General features: G+C 42.0%; 1 protein-coding gene across 3 annotated transcripts in view; it reads left to right on the top strand.

The window, feature by feature from the left end:
- LOC126353764 (uncharacterized) overlaps positions 1–12,252 on the top strand; it is a 254,317-nt gene that overhangs the window by 199,006 nt on the left and 43,059 nt on the right. The window lies entirely within an intron of this gene.

A 12,252-nucleotide genomic window follows, 5' to 3' on the forward strand; every position in this document is an offset into this window, starting at 1 on the left:
TTAATTATAGAGTACCAGTATGTGGGAGCCTGGAACAAAACTATTGTTTCATCAAACAGTATTTTATGTTTGTTTGTGATGCTGTGCTCAGCAACTGCCCATTTCTTCAGTTCTCAATTTTTAATATGTGATTGATGTTCTGCACAGTGGTCATAAATGGTTGCAATGGACTGACTGATATAATTGCATCTGCACTCACGTGGGATGTTGTAAATCACAGGTATCCTGAGGTTGAGACTGTCCTTAACGGGTTGTAGCATCTGCCTTATTTTCTTAGGAGGTAGATCTGATACCTTGTCTCCCTAGCACTTTGCCTATTTTGGTGGATGTCATACTGCAGAAGAAAAGGAATGCAATCGGTGGCTCATCACATGAATGTTCATCCTTTCCACATTTTCTTTTCATGGAGAATGTTGACTTAATAACACATGACCTATCCCTGTTCTTTCAGAACACATACTTCACATGATTAATTTCAGAGTCCAAGTGGTCCTTGTCAAAAACAGCTTTTGATTTGTGTACTGTTGTATTTAAGGCTGCTCTCTTCTGCACTGGATGGTGAAAACTCTGGGCACTAATGTATAAATTGATGTGCATTGGCTTGCAGTACACTGAGTGGTTGAGATGTCCATCCAACTTTCATTGTACCAGAACATCTAAAAACGACAGCCTTCCCTCTTTCCCTGACTTGATGGGGTACTGGATGTTTGGATGCATGCTGTCTGTGTGTTCCAGGAAGTTCTCAGTAGCTTCTAAACCGTGTTGTCAACATAACAATAAAATGAATATGGATGAATGGGAGCTGAATTTAATGTTTGTTCCTCAGAATGTTCCATAAAAAAGTTGGCCATCGCTGGAGACAATGGTGAACTCATAGCCATTCCATCTGTCATTTCATAAAATTCTCTGCCGTGCAAGAAGTCGGTGCTCACCATAACATGATGGAACAAATTTTTGTTTCAGGGGGAAATGGTACACCAACAGTTTCAATGGCCCCTCCATATGGACTCGTGTAAATAGTGAGACCATATCCAGCCTGACTAAAATATAGTTTGAGCCACCTCTAATTTATTTAATTTTCTTCATGAATATCTGAGAGTTATTGATGTGATGTTCACAGTGGCCCAGCTATCATAATCATCAACTTAGTTAAATATTTGGCCAGCCTGTAGGTAGGAGAACCAGTGGCATTAACAATTGGACACAGTGGAATACCTTTCATGTGGACCTTACTGTTGACCTCAATGGAATACATTTCTTGGCGACTTTACGTAATCAGAATATCCTAGGAGGTTTAGGAGCTTATGATCTTAGATTTTTGATGACAGCCTCTGGTATACCAGAATTCTTCAGGAGCTGTATTGTGAGAGATGCTGCACCTATTGTGTTCATTAGTGGAATGGAACAGCCAGTGCAGGGTCTCTTACAAGGTGCTGTCGATGACTTAAGACTTCCCATAAGTCAGCTCAGGCAATGAAATCTAACGTCAGCACAGCAGAGAGAGAGGGGCTTTGTGCATTGCAGAAAGATGGTGATCTTGTGGTACTTCCTGCTGACAAGGAAAATGCCATGGTTGCTCTTAAAACCACTGAATATCACTGCAAAGTGGGATCGTTATTGGAAGATAGCACTTACAAATGCCTAAAATGGGAACCAGCTGTGTCATACAGTAGAAAAATGGTGGAGCTCCTGAAGAGTTCTGGTCTACGAGAGGATGTCATAAAAAGTCTTACAGCACGAGGTCATAGATCTCGTAGGTTGTACTCATTACCTAAAGTCCACAAGGGAGGTATTCCATTGAGGCCAATTGTTAGCACTACTATTTCTCCTACCTACAGGCTGGCCAGATATTTAACTAAGTTGATGCCTTTGATAGCCGCGCACTGTGAACATCACATCAAAAACTATATTTTAGTCGGGTTGGATATGGTCTCACTACTTACTAAAGTTCCTATGGAGGACACTCTGAAACTGTTGGCAGAGCATTTTCCTCCTGAAACATTGTTCCAACATGTTATGGTGACCAAGTACTTCTTGTACGGCAGTAAGTTTTATAAATGACATACGTAATGGCTACGGATTCTCTGTTGTCCAGCATGCCCAACTTTTTTTATGGAAGATTTTGAGGAATGCACATTACATTTGGGTCTCCTTCATCCCTCTTAATATTATTGTTAGGTTATCGACACATTTATGATCTCACCACACGGTGTAGAAGTTCTTGAGCACTTCCAGGAACACATGCACAGCATGCACCCAAACATCCAGTTCACTGTCAAGACAGAGAAGGACAGAAGGCTGCCATTTTTAAATATTCTGGTAAAATAAAAGTGAGATGAACATCTCAGGCCTTCATTATACCACAAGAGCCACCAATTGCATTCCTTCCCTTCTGCAGGGCTACATCCAGCAAAATAGGCAGAGTTCTGGGAAGGCAAGGTATCAGATCTGTTTTCCTATCTCCTCCCAACTGCTGTGCAGAATGTTGTCATGTTAAAAATGGACAGCTGGAGAAATCTGCAGTTGCTGAGGACAGCCTCACAAACAAACATAAAATACTGTTTAACAAAGTTTTGTTCCAGGCTCCCACATACTGGTACTTTATAATAACAGAGGCTGTAGGAATAAGAATGCATAAGAAAACCTTCAACTGTGATGGCAGATATAATTTTTGAGGTGCATGGAAGTGAGCTCTTGATGCAGAGAGGAGCCAGAGATATTTGACACCATCTGCAATAGCATAACGTAACTACTGACCAATCAGAAGCCATCTTTGGGCTGTGTAAGGCCATCATAGCAGCAATTTTGACAGTCAGTTGCTCCTGGCAAAGATGATGGTGGATATTGTTGAAATCTCAAGGTTTTATCCTGAACTGATGTGGTAATAAATCGAAGAATGTTTTGTATCTCCATTTCAGATACTGCAATTATATTACTGATATAATTCTTATACATATGACCAGAAACCAAAGATCACAATTTTGGTATAGTGGTAAAGCTTAAAAATAGGCTAAGCAATATTTTCTGTCTTCTAATATATTTGTTCACTGCAAATGACCTATAATGTTTTACATCTGTGTGATATGCATTCAGGGAGATTATTGATGCATTCCTGAGAAGACTCACTTGTACTCATGAGAGGTGTTGGCTTAGCTACAACATTGTCACCTGACTGAATTCCATTTGGGAATACATACATTCTGATAGCATTGTAAGTATAATCTTGGCACATGGACATTGCAGCTGCTGTGAGAAACAGGAATTATCGATGTCTAAAAAATCCTTCCTGAATGGTTTTGGCACCCATTGGCAGTGCATCTGCTGTGAGAAACAGGAAGTATCTAAATATGCAGGTAGCATTGCCAAAGCCTTTGGTGGTGCTGGCCATGTTGCTGTGTTCAATCAAGGCCTCATGATCTTCAGGCAGATTTGTATGTACTTTGTATCATAAGCCCTGATTTCTACTCTGCACCTCAGGACTAAGAAAGTGCTTCTTGCAAAAGATATGGATTACTTCTCTGAGTTTTTGCCATCTTAGTGTCTCTTCCTTGACTTCATCAAGGGTATGCAGCAAGTGAGCAAGGATTCAGAATGCCAAAGCAGCACTTTAATCTAAAAATCTGTTCAAGTTCCCCTGTGTTGTAGTTTATGGGTCAATGGTCCATGTTATAATGTTAATGGTCCTCATCCTTGATGTGCAAGATGCTTATGTATGCCAGCTGCCTTCCTTCTTCTTTTGGTGATCAGCTGTTTAAAGTAATAATATTGAGCATTATCAGACTGGAAGGGAAACAAAGGTAATGCCTTTCAAACGCAGACCAGAAAGAATGGCATGGAAATGTTGTTTGTTAAGTTGTTGCATTGTATATGAATATCACAACATGCAGTATCATGTCCCTGTTTCTCTTTTTGACACTAACATACATCAAGAGCATATCTGCCAATATCTTATTAAAGCATTCTGTAAAGCCGTTTCTCTGTGGATAGTAGGCAGCTTTCATACTGTGACCAGTTGAACTGTGAAGTTATTTCTGACATCAATCATGTCCATAACACTATTCCACAGTCAGCGATTATTACACATTGTCCACCTTGTTCCAAAATTATGTCGTCAATAAGAGACGTGGAGCATTAGTAGTCAGTATAGCTGACAAGGTAGTCATTGCACACTGTTATCCATTTATTCATGTTTGTCAATTTGAGAAACCTCCCCAAAAGGTGCAGTCCAAACCAGTGGAATTAAGCAACTGCAGGAGGACTTGGTACTAGACATCTTGAGGGTAACTAAGACACATGTTTCTGTAGTTAACATTCCTTTCAGTTGCTTACATAATGTCTGACAAACAGTAGAGACTCACCAATTATATCTGCTTCTGATTCTGTAGAGGGTCTTTACATGTCTCAGATGACCTAATGTTAGAGCATCATGAGAATACAAGGTATACATAGTTAAAGTTCCAGTTTCAAAATGATGTATAAACAAAACCACTGCTCAGAATGATATCAAATTTGAACAGCATGTTATTGATGCAGGGGAAATACCATGCGGCAAAAGGTGATCAATAGATGATGCTGTAAGCATCAGAATAGGCACACAAGCATATGTCCCCTCATGGGCTCAACATTAGTTTGCTGAGTACTGGCTTAGCAACCCTGGGGTTCCTGAGCTGAGGACTGGTAAGCACCACCAGTCTCCTGTCACCATAAGCTCTGGGCATGCTTCAACGATCACTGCATGGTGCGGCAGTGGAATGTTGTGTGTCATAGGGAATGGGGCTCTTGGCTTGACTGCCTGGATTGTGAGGATGATGAAAACCTCTATAAAAATGCCTCAATCTCAAGGCATGCTGCACAGTGATGAGATGCACAGCTGTTGAGGTGGAACAGTTGTTAGTGAGCAACCTCCGGGAAACCTGCCTCATGTCAGTTGTATAAGGCTTACCTAGGTGCATGGGGCTCTGTCTAGGTAGACTTTCAGTTCCCTAGCTGCTCATGAGACTGAGGTGGATTGTTTGAAATCTTCTCTTCCTCCTCCCACTGGAAAGGGTGAGCTGCTAGTAGATACCAACACCCAATCAAACAAGAGGGCTTGGGTAACCAGTCCTCCAGACTTGGAATCTATGCAGACTCTGTCAGTATTGAGTAACAGAATGCATGCTGGTGCCAGAATGTGTTTCTTATAGCAAAATGGAAAGAAGGGAGCTTACCGAGAAAGTTTCATCTTTTTACATACAAAAAGGGTTAGAGGGAATCAATGGAAGCTTAAAATCAGTCAAGGGCTTGTGAAATGGGACCCTGTTGGTAGAAACATCCAATTCCCAACAAGTCAAGAGCATCCAGAAAGCTCAGTGCCTCGGAGAGGACACAATAGAAAGATGCACAACACCTTGAACTAAAGCAAAGGTGTTGTGACTTGCAGGAATCTGATTGATGTTCTTCAAGAAGAATTGAGAGCTGATTGGTCCCAGGAAGGCATCGTTGATGTACAGAATTTAATGAAATGGGTGGATGGCGATCTCATGAAATTGGACTCATTTACACTGACTTTCTGCAGCACAAAACTTCCCGATCACATTAAGGAGGGTTTCCTCTGCCTCTGCATGCAGCCTTATTTGTCTTACCCAATGTGCTGTTTTACCTGCTAGTGCTTTGGGCACTCCACCTCTGGTTGTATGGGGGGAGCCACTTGTGAAAAATGTGGTAAGACCCCCCATGAAGGTGTTGGCTGTGCATCTCCTCCAAAGTGTGTAAATTGCTCTGGCAATCACCCTGTCTGGAGTAGGGACTGAAATGTCTTCTTTGAAGAAAGGAAGATACAGGAAATTAAAACAACTAGACATATTTAATGTGAAGAGGTAAAAAAGATCTATAACACCATGCAGCCCCCAACGTTCGCTACCTCCTTTGCATCCACTCTTAAACAACCAGTTTCGAAGTACGATGCTGCTACCCAAACTGAGGTTGCTAGTGTCGGTGCTACCACTTGCATTTACCAGTGCACTTTTGCTACTGCAATTCCTTCACATCCCACTCCCAAAACAACAGGCAAGTCTATTGTCGCTAATGTTGTGGAGCTCCCGGCACCTCCAAAGGTTCAGTCTGGTTGCTGCCATTGCTGCGGTTTTGAAGTCTACCCAGGGCAAAAATCAAAGGAAAAGCATCCATCACTGATGGAGTCTGGAAGTAAACAGTCCAACAATGTGGACATCTTACTATATGTTGTCTCTCTTGACTCTTCCCTAGAACTAATGGAGCTTGATGTCGGACTGGGGAAATCATCTCACCCCAAGACTGAGCCCCTGCATATTATTTGCTCACCTCACTGGTGTAAAGACAGGATGAAAGTGTAACCCCTATGGCAGATGGCTTCCATATCACAGTGGAACATTTATGGGTTCAGGATATGTGGAGGAACTGAAACTTCTAGGAGAGGAAGGCCCTCTGTTCCCGTGTTTACAAGAAACACATTTTAAAGCCACTGACGCCCTGTGCTACATGACTATACCCTTCACTGAAAGGGGGGGGGGGGGGGGTTGCTGTGTTTGTCAGTACCATGCATCACTCCTCTGCTCTCTCCCTCACTACTGACCTCCTAGCAGTTGCCGTCAAAGTTCATATTATTGACTCTGAGATTGCAATAAGAGAAGAACAAGAAATGAGTAGCCATCGGGTGTACCCTGGGCAATGTCAGAAGACGCTACAAAGCATACTGATGGCAGATCCTTTCACAACCGGTCTCCATGCAAATGGCCTGCATTCCAACCAGTCTTTCTCAAGACCATTTGTTTTCATTTCCATAACATTGAGGAATTTTCCTGAGAGAAAGAAGCTTTAGTAGCAAATTTATGCCAAAAATATACATGTGACAGTCTGTTAGTCAAGGAAACACTCAGGGTAAGTACTAAAAACCATCCAAGAATTACTGGTATGGAATTAATACTGGAAAGGCCTCACGACAAATACAACAGTGCCACCATTGCCAGACCTTATGTGAATATCACATAAGCCTCACTGACTGAAGACAACAACATGGAGCTCCTCACAGTGCAAACTCTATTCTTATGCGTAACATTGATCTACAAACCACCCGATGCCAATTTCAGCATTAAAACACCAGCCAACTTCAGCAATCAGGATGTGAACTTTGTCATAGCTGATTTCAATTGCAGAAGCACACCCAGATACTGACACAAACACAGAAAGTCTAGAAACATGGCCTGAGGCTCATGACCTACATCCTTGTCCACATCCAAAGCTCCCACCTTGTTTTAACAGTGGCAGTTAGAAAAGAGGGTACAACCCAGACAACATCTTTGTTTTTTCAAAGGTAGCTGTACAATGTATGAAGACTGTTGGAGAGCCCATCCCCGTACCCAACATACCTGTCATATGCACTGTGAATCCTGTAGTTGCGCCTGAAGAGGTACCATTCAAGAGGAGATTTAACTTCAAGAAGGCTGACAGGCAGAAGTTCAGTGAAGAGCTTGACTCAGAAGTGATAAACATTCCACCACAACCTGAAATGTATGAAACCATCATCAAATGCATCCAACAAGTTTCAAGGAAAACTATTCTGAGAGGATGCAGAACTCGGTATGTTCCAGGCATGTCCAGTGATGACAAACTGTTGTTAGGAAGATACCAAACTCTTTATGAAGAGGATCGATTTGCAGAAGAAATGATCCAAGCTGATGAAATGTTGCTGCAAGCCATTTCAGCAGCTCACAAGGCTAAGTGGAGTAACCTGGTAGAGAACCTCAACATGAAGCTGAACGGTAGACAAGCCTGGAAACTGCTTAAAAACCTGAGTGGCGACCCTGTAAAATCACAAGACAATTTTCAGAGTGTGACTCCTGATAAAGTGGCAACCTAGATCCTGGAGAATGGCAAAATAAAAGGAAAGACACCCAAAGAAGCTCTTCATGCAACTCAGAAACTGAGCATTATTTTCTAAGGGGTCGCTTCACCATGGCTGAACTCAAAGCTGCCATCTCCAGCTTGAAGATGCATAAAGCCTGCAGGTGTCGATGACTTTAGAGTTTAACAAATCAAGAACTTCAGCTGTAAAATGATGGAGTGGCTACTAAGCCTAATGAACACACGTGTTGCCACACTACACATCCCCAAAATGGGGCAGAAGTGTTGAGTCATTGCAATACTTAAGCCTGGGAAGGAACCAAACAATCCAAAAAAGTTTCAACCTATCTTCCTTTTATGCCACACCTTCAAGATATTAGAATGGCTGGTACTTAACTGAATCAGTGCCACCCTCAATGTGAAGTTTATCCCACAACAAGCAGGCGTTTGTGCTGGCAAATCAGGCTGCAGTCAGACCTTGAATCTAACCCAGCACATCGAGGGTGGTTTTGAGCATGGTGAGATTACTGGAGTCGCTTTTGTGGATATAACAGCTGCATAAGACACTGTGAACCATAGGAAACTGTTAAAAAAAGTGTATGACCTTACTAAGGATTACCAACTAACATCCCTTATAAGCACCTTCCTTCAGAACAGACGATTCCAAGTTTCATTACAGGATAAGAGGAGTAGATGGTGAATACAGAAGAATGGTCTCCTCCAAGGCAGTGTGCTTGCTCCACCACTGTAAAACATCTACACAAATGATCAGCCAATACCAGCAAGTACTAGGCTCTTTATCTATGCTGATGACACAGCAGTAGCTGTTCAGGGGCAAATCTTTGGCACCATCCTAAATTTTAGAGATTCAGTGCATTTTCTGGGCCTCATTTTTAATTCCAAATTGTCATGGTTGCCACACCAGAGAGACTTGAATGCCAGAACCCTGAGAGCACTGAATACCTTAAAATTCCTTAGCAACAAGTCTTGGGGAGCTGACAGGGAACATCTCCTCCAGTTTTATAGGGCTTTAATGCATTCATGGCTGGACTATGGGTGCATGGTGTATGGATCAACAAGGCCTTCCTATTTGAAGATCATAGACACTGTCCACCACGAGGGGCTCTGGATGCTACAGGTGCTTATAGGACCAGTCCCAAATCCAGCCTCTGCAGCCTCTGTGACGAGTCCAGGGAACTGCCCCTTACCATCCAGTGTAAGCTGTTCCTGCTGTGCTAGGCATGTAAGTTCCTCACAGCTCCGACTTCACCCACACACCATACTGTTGCTATTCGCCTCTGGAACGTCTTTTTTGCTACCCTCAGTGGCCACAATGCGGATTGGCATCTGTGTGCAATGTGTGTGTGGCTCCTCAGAGTGGAGCCAGTATGGCCTCAAATCCAGGATTTTAACAGTCTGTCACCCTTATTACTGAGGAGACCCAGAATGATTTTAGACTTGGTGCGGTACAAGAGAGATTACACTGCTGCTTTCATTTTTAATGCAATATTCTCTGACATTTTATCTGAGCACCACAACTATGTAGGTGTTTTTAGGAGTGGGTCGAAACAGCGGGATTCTGTTGGTTGCTCTGTTGTTTTTCCGGATCATGTCCTCAAGGTCCGACTGCCTCAGGTATTTACTGTCTTTGATGCAGAATTGTCTGAAATCTTTCAGGCACTGGAGCAGATGTAACACTCTTCCAATGCTAAATTTCTTGTGTGTTCCAATTCTCTAAGTGCCCTTCACTCACTGAACTGTTTGTACCCAGCAGATAATGTAGTCCAGACCATCCAAGATGCCCTCCTCCAACTACAATGGCAGGGGAAGGAGGTGGCTTGCTGCTGGGTACCAGGGCACATCAGCATTGCTGGGAATGAAAGGGCAGATCTAGCAGCCAAGGAGGCATGTCTTGATCCTCAGATATTTCCTTCATGCTATCAACTCACTGTTGATATCAAGGGTCTTGCGTCAGTGGGAGGATGCGTGACTGAAAGTGAGCAACAATTAGCTCTGTTTAGTAAAGCCCACAACATGGTTGTGGTGTACATCTAGACTGGACAAGGCTCTCCTCACATGTCTTCGCTTAGGCCACAGCCCTATGATGCATGGCTTCTTGCTCCAGTGAGAGGACCCTGCAATGTGTGGTGCTTGTGGTGTACAGATCACTGTGTGCCACATTTTATTGGACTGCATTTTATTTTCTGCCACCAGGCTGCAGGTGATTTGCCAATGGGCCTGCAATCTCTTTTAGGTAATAATCAAGTGTATGTGGTTAGAGTTTTAAAGTTTTGTGAATTGTCCAACATTTTTACCAAGATTTTAATCAGAAGTTTTTAATTTGTTTACAGGGTGACTGGCTCACCCATATTTTACGTTAAGTGGCCAGATGGTGACAATTTCCTATGGCATATTTTTAGTTCCCTTCTTGTTTTACGTATGTTTTTGTCTCTTGTATAACATCTTCAGTCTTTCCCTGCTGTCTTTGCATGTAAGCAGGGGCATAAAATCCAACAAAGCATCCTGCATTGCATTCCATATAAAATCACCCATGTTCAGGAGCTGCTTGCTGCTGACCTGCCAGCAAGACAAATGTTGACTCTGGAGTACCTTGCTCACATGGAAATAGGCAATGAATGGCCATGGAGCATTCTGTAGACAGATTAATCTGATTTCCATCTTTGAGGACATGTCAGTATGCAGAGTTGCAGACTATGGGCAACAGTAATCTACACACACACACACACACACACACACACACACACATCAGTCAGTACTAATTCATTCTACAAAGCTGACAGCAGTTGACAACATTGTTTATCATAGGGCTGTATTTTTTTGAGGAGATGAATCCCATGATTTCTTTTATCTGTACAATCAGTAAATACTGTGAGAGTCTTTTGTACACCAACATCATTACAACGCTTCAACAGCATGGATGAGTGGGAAAGTGTATTGAACATGCTTTATGCCAGTCCTACAACAATAGAAACCAATGTTATTTTGCTTTTTATGTGGTTTTTAGCCTCAGGACAATTAAAAACTGATTTTTCCATCCAAAGTGGTACTATCGTGACTTGATGGATGGTCTTACCTAACTAACAGTGCTACAACTGTTGAGTGGCAAATTTGTGCAGACATGCACATTGAACAGTATGGTGGTGTAATGTGCAACTCAAGTCATCTTTCATATCATATTGCAATTCACCTATCATTTGTAGCCAACCCATTTAGGTTAAGAAGCTTACAGCTTGGTAAAATTTTCCTTAATTTTTTTTTCCTTCCTGTGAAGTTTCTCCGTGTATCAATAAATAATATGCTGGTCAAATGAAATGTCATTATGAGCAGTGGTTCTTGTCTGTATGGTGTTCTGAAACTGGAACTTAAGTTATGGACCCCTGTACTTCTATGTGGCTGACTGTAAATGAGCTGCGATAATGAGCAATCCTTTCAATTTTATTGGATTGTAATGTCTTTTATACACTGTTTCATGTATCAGTCTGAATTCACTTTAGGCTACTTCTTCCTCCTCTAAGATCTTTGTGGTCCATCACTAATACTGGATTTTCTCTTTATTATGCTACAGTGCTCATTAATGCAGTGATGGCTTAGATATCAAAAGCACAGTAATGTTACTCCAGTTGATTCTGTAAAAGGCAGTTCATATCCTTGTGCATGCATATACTATTCTGTGTTTTTGTTGATTACTGTGACCATGTTCCTGAAACTTCCGTGCCCATGTGAGGAGCATCCTCAGGCTTGTCAGCCAGCTTAAATAATGGTGATTAGTCATAATAGTGAACAGCCTGCCATATAAATGAGGTCAGGACTTACTGGTAGTCACTCTTCCGTGGCCTAGAATAATTATTGTTGGACTTGGATGTTTAAACAATCACTCTCTCAGCAGTTTCCATAGCCATTAGCATCACTGTATTATTCTGTCTTGATATCCTCTTCAAGTACAGAGGAGTCAGAAAATCTGCTACAGTGCCTACTTTTTCTGCATCAGGACAGACTGTTACTGTTAACTAGGTGCTCCAATTCCTCAGCAGTAAAGAAGCACTTTCTTGCTTTCAGGTGAAGTCTTGCATAATGATTTCATTCATCCATCAGGAACTGACTTAAAAATGCTTGTATTTTTTCATTGTGTATATGTTGTGTTAGTGATCTGAGGTACTAACAGTCTTTCATGACTGCCATCTTTCTGATTCACTAGGACCACAGGAGAAATCCAATGACATTCTGATGACTAAATAATGTTGTCTTGCATGTTTTCTCCACATCCCATTGAATTATTTTTCATTCAGCTGTAGACACTCTATGTGGTCACTGACTGATGGAGGGATGATACCCGATGTTGATATGGTGTTTCACATTGAGTTGTGTGTTTTGCTG

The sequence above is a fragment of the Schistocerca gregaria genome, chromosome 3, assembly GCF_023897955.1.
Source record: "Schistocerca gregaria isolate iqSchGreg1 chromosome 3, iqSchGreg1.2, whole genome shotgun sequence".
Taxonomy (NCBI): Eukaryota; Metazoa; Arthropoda; class Insecta; order Orthoptera; family Acrididae; genus Schistocerca; species Schistocerca gregaria.